Raw genomic sequence first — 5,566 nt, forward strand, 5'->3', positions numbered from 1 at the left:
GGGGCACGCTGACTAGCGATGGACTCAGTGGGGGAGAAAGGCTGTAAACGCTTCACAGAGAAGATGACATCTGAGCTGGGTCCCAAAGGATAGGCTCCAAATTCTGTGGCAAGTGGCAAATAAAATCTAAATTGGCTTGGGCAGAAAAGGCATTTATTAGCATTAGCGACCTAATGGTCCCAGGGTAGGGCTGCTTGCAGGCACTCAAACAACATCGTTAAGAACATGTCTGGGACCGTCTCTTGGCTCAGCCTTCCTCTGCGGTGGCTCCACTGTCAAGCAGGTTCTGCCCTGTGGCATGGCGGCAACAGTCAGCAGCAGCTCTGGGCTTTCACTCTGTGAGTTGAGCATAAGGAGGTAGGAAAAAAGAGCGTCTTTCCCAGTAATTCAAAAGTCTCAGGGGGCGTCTGGGTGGCTCAGTCGGTGAAGCGTCCAACTTTGGCTCAGGTCATGATCTCGCCATTCCAAGTTCAAGCTCCTCATCGGGCTCTGTGCTGACAGCTCAGAGCCTGGAGCCTGCTTCAGATTCTGCGTCTCCCTTTCTTTCTGCTCCTCCCCCGCTCATGCTCTGTCTCTCTCCCTGTGTCTCAAAAATGAATAAACGTTAAAAAAAAAAAAATGACAAAAAAAAAAGTCTCAGAGCCAATGCAGAGTAGACCAACTTGAATGAAGACCTTGAACTGGGTCTTCCATGACCCAACTGTTGCAGTTAGGGAGAAGAGCACATTCTGTTCCGATAGGTGCCTGCCAGGTCTAGGTCATGCGTCTAACCCCTACCCCAGCCCAGACACCAGCAGCATGAACCACACCTGACTCATGGTCCAAGAGCGGGGGCAGATGGCTTCCCAAGAGATCATCAGAGTGGTGCCTCCAGAAGAAAGGGAATGAGTGTTGCAGGCAGCATCCACAGAACTCCTTGGCAGATGGCTAAGAGTTTTCCCAAGTGGGACAGGCGTGGTGAGCAGAAGGAATGGCAAAGGAAGGGGTTAAAGGCAAGAAAAAGTTTAATTTGGGGTCAAGCTATCTGCCCAGGAGCTTAGATTCATCATCCGGGGCAGAAGTTCCCGATGAATGAGATACTGTGCAACGTGGGACTATTTTGGGCTTGACGCAATCCTGTGTGCACAACCTAGATTTGACACTCCCCCAACTACAGGAAAAAAAAAAAGCACCACAATAATTTGTCCGCTCTATCAGTAGTAGCAGTGGCTGCAAGAAGCCGACAGATAAGATAAGCATTGTGCTGGGTGCAATTAGCAGCTTTAGAACCCAGCAACACGCCTTTCTCTAGCAAACTGCGATGCGTGCAAAGGCCACGTCGCAGACGTGACCCACGTGCGGCCCAGGAGCCTTGGCCTCTGGCGAGGCAGTCAAGAATGGTCTGCACCCCCAGCTCACGTCCTGCAGGAAGTCCAGTGCCCTCCAGGAGTTGCGTGCCAACTGTGGGAAGCTACATGGGGCCCTGGACAAGAGTCTCCACCCAAATCTCTGTCCATTCCTTCATTCAACCAGTATTTACTTAATGTCTATTATGTGCCAGGCTCTCTGCCAGGCGCTCGGGATATAGCAAGAACAAAAAGCACCCAAATCCTTGCTTTTACGGAGCTTACGTTTTAGAGGAGGAAAATAAATAAAGCAGAGAAGGAGGAGAAGCAGAGGCGGCTGCACCATTCGCCTTTGCAAATGGGCGGGTGAGGGAAGGTCTCCCTGAGGGGGCAAAATGGGGCACAGACCTGGAGGAGGTGAGGGACTGACCGTGGGCCGCCAGTGGAGGGAACAGCAAGTGCAAAGTGCGGAGGCTCATCAGAGGAGGAGGAAGAAGAATCAGAGGAGCCAGGGACAGGTGAGTAGGGGGAGACAACAAGACGGGCACGGTTGCATCTTGCCTCCTTCAGATGTTCTTGACTTCCTCAGCTTGGAGAGGATGGAGACAACGAAGGTGACACCTTCTCTTGGATGCCTCACTGCAAAGGCTTTCCTAAAGGATGGAGGCAGGGAGGGGCATTCACCTCGCAGCAAGGTACACAACGCATTCTGCCTTTCTCTGTCTTTAAAAAAATTTTTTAATGTTTATTTATTTTTCAGAGAGACAGAGACAGAATGCGAGTGGGTTAGGGGCAGAGAGAGAGGGAGACACAGAATCCGAAGCAGGCTCCAGGCTCTGAGCTGTCGGCACAGAGCCCGACGCGGGGCTCGAACTCACGAGCTGTGAGATCATGACCTGAGCCAAAGTCGGACGCTCAACCAATTGAGCCACCCAGGCGCCCCATGTCTTTCTCTCTCTTTTTAAAAAGATTTTAAGTAATCTCTACACCCAACATGGGGCTCAAACTCACAACCCTGAGACCAAGAGTCGCCTGGTCCACAGCCCGAGTCAGCCAGGCGCCCCCCACAACCTATTCTCACCAGTCCCACAGCACATCGCCACATGGGAATATCTCACTGACTTTCCTGGGAAGGTCTGGCCTCCTGCCTCGGTTCCTAGCACACTCTCCTCTCCTAGGCCCTCCTGGAATCCCCTCACAATTCCTCACAGAGCTTCCCCCCCGCCCCCCGCCCTGTGTCTGCCTCTAGATCTTATCTTTGCACATTTTAAGACCAGTCCTTGTCTCTGCAAAACTAAGGGCTACCCACTGGGAGGTGGGGCATTTCTCTTCATAGTTCAGAAACTCCAGCAGAGGTTTGGAGATTTTTGTGTCTCCTTCCTTTCCCCCAGTCTCCCTACATGGATGAGAACAGGGTAGAATGGTGGTTTTGTACTAATACAAATTGTGTCTCCACACACTCACCCACCTTTTCTTTCTCTCTCTTGCAAGGTGATCCTGTCAGTTTTCGCTCTAGATAGCAATATTTTTGTCGTCTTTGATACAAATCGTCTTTGTTTGCTTTTTTTTTTTTTTTAAGGCAAACTGTGTAATAGTAGTAACCCAACTCCAAGGGCTTCCTTACATAATAGTGTGGACTTATGCAGTGCACAGCCTGCACAGCTGTACGAGGCAGCTCTGATTACTTTAGGTAACTCAGTGCAGGCACACAAGCAGGTCACTGATCCCCTGCTCCTCCTCCCCTGCTAAAATAAGGAATGCCTTTCTCTGGTTAGGAGAGTTGGGAGTAAAGGACTTTGGTGTGTTTTTCTCTTGAATGGGGCAGGCTTCTCTTTCTTTTTCCTTTTTCCTTCTGCTTCTCTTTCAGGTAACTCCCCCACACCCCACCCCAGCACCAGGAGCCATTCCTAAGCAGGAAAGTCACATTCTTTGTAGGGCAAAGAATGGGGGGGGTGTGTGCAAAAGCCACCATTACAGCACAAATCCCTAATGTATGTAGGGGAGAGAAGGAGGAGAAGAGAAAGGACAGAGGCACAGGATGGGTTCGCCTCCTCCTTGTTCCAAGGCCACTCCTGTTCCTACCTCGTTGGCCTCTCTGTGCTCAAGAAAGAACACACGCGAGTAGCCCCTTGGGTCTAGGTCTCCCTCCTTGTCGATCTCCTTGCTTATAATCCAGTTTATGATCTGTTTCCTTCCTTCCTCTGTGCCTTCCTTCCTTCCTTTCCCTTTTTCTTCTTTTAAAGTACATTTTCTGTCATATCCATATGCCCCGGAGAGAGGGTTTGGAGAAATGGCTTCAGAGCCCACAAGCAGCCTCCTGGTAAGGCTTTGCCTCAAGGCTCCGCCATCCTGGAGAAGCGAACAGCAGGCACTCCTCTTTCCCAAAGGGCCAGAATTCACACTGGGATGGCTTCTGCTGCTGGCTTGTGGTAACTTGGCTGTGACTAAGCCAGGGTCACGATGAGTCACCCACAGCATGGAAGGTGCCTTTGCTCCCCTTCCCTTCCCAGAGCAGGCCCAGGAGTGTGTGAAGTAGATCCGGAAGAGGTGTGCTGTTCATGTTAAGACCAAAACCCAGGGCTGGCTGATTTTTTTTTAATGCCTATTTCTGCCCTCCTCCTCCAGCCTCGAGTCCCTCTTCGTTCCTATTCCAGGAGCCTGAGGATGTGGCACAAGGACCATAGCTCTCTGTTCCTTCCAGGATTTGAATGCCAGCTCCTCACTCGGCAGCCAGCTGTGTGTCTCTGGACAAATTACTTAACCTCCCTGAGCTTCATCTGTAAAATGGAGATAGCTGTAAAATAGGTTGTTAAGAGGATTAAATGAGATGACCCGTATAAAGGTGGTTAGCAATTAGCACTCTGCCTAGCAGGTAGTATTCCCTGGATAAATGTGAGCCGTTATCATGAAACATTTGTGTAGTACCTCCTACACTAGATGCTTGGCCTTCGAGGAGCTCTAGTGTGGGACACGGACAGATCTGTAAACGAAAGGTTACAGTACAATGGGTAGGAACTGTAATGGAAATAATACGGACGCAGCGCTGTCGATGCAGAGAGGGAGGGATGGGTGGTCAAGGCCGGGACACATTTGAGTTTGAGATCTGGAAAGGACTGAAAAGGTATTCCAGGAAAAAGAAACACAAGGTTCACGCAGGAGCAGTTAAGAGGAGACTGTGGCCCCATTTTATGCTGGGAGCTACACCGAGTTTTCACACCTGGAGACCGTTCAAAGTTGCACACAGGGTGGCAACAGACTTAGAGCTGTAATTTAGAAAGCTGACGCTGGCAGATATGTGCAATGCACTTGGGGCAGCAAGACTATAGAGCACGAGTGAGCAGCTGTTCACAGGAATACAGATATAGATGCAGAATACAGAGATAGACATGCTCATGAGAGCAGGGAAAGTACAGGATCCCCACGGCCACAATTAGGGTTTAGAAGAATCTGGGCAAATGACTTGAGAGATTGATTCAGTACAGAGAACTCCATACCTCTACCTCGCTTGGCACATTCTGCTTCCTTTGTGTTGAATGCTCTTCCCCCACTTGCCATTCAACATTCAGCTCAAGCCACCTCCTCTGGTAAGCCACTTCATATTGAATCCCTTTACAGACTGGATGAGCACCCCCACCCCCACCCCACACCGTGCTCCTAGAGTCCCTTCTCGGTTCCCTATCACAGCACTTGGCATTCCTTTGTCATTGTTTCCTGGTTCCTCCCACTGGTGGTGAATTCGGTGAGGTCAAGGCCCAGCCTTGATCACCTTTGCACCCACAGTGGTGTCAATAACTGTTTGCTGAATGAATCAATGCAAACAAAAAACTTTAGCCAGTATAGACAAAAGCTGGAGGAACCACCAGAAAAAGACGGGTCTCCCGGAACTCAGGCCCTGGGGCCACATGCATCTTTTGTACTCCAGTTCTGGCCCGGAGTCGCCGCCTAGAAATTCTGGGCCTTTCAGGAACTTGAAGCCTGGTGCAGAGAAGAGCCTCGGGTCCCAAAGCACAAACACAAACCTCCGCCGACTGCTGGCTGAGCCCCTACCCCTCGTCCCAGACTTTGCCTGTCCATCCGCTGCAGTCCCGATCCCCACCAGGTGGCGACGCACGTGAGAACGCACGCGCAGTGAGCGCTCGAGCCATACTTTGCCCTTCTCCCAATGGCGGGTGGCGGTCCCCTTCCCGGCATCCTCGAGGGGGCAAAGCGCGCGTCATTTCCGGTGGGGAAGGCCCGCGGCC

The sequence above is a fragment of the Lynx rufus genome, unplaced genomic scaffold (genome assembly GCF_022079265.1).
Source record: "Lynx rufus isolate CCGP_SWC_20201006 ecotype Redwood Valley unplaced genomic scaffold, mLynRuf1.p SCAF_18, whole genome shotgun sequence".
NCBI classification, from domain to species: domain Eukaryota; kingdom Metazoa; phylum Chordata; class Mammalia; order Carnivora; family Felidae; genus Lynx; species Lynx rufus.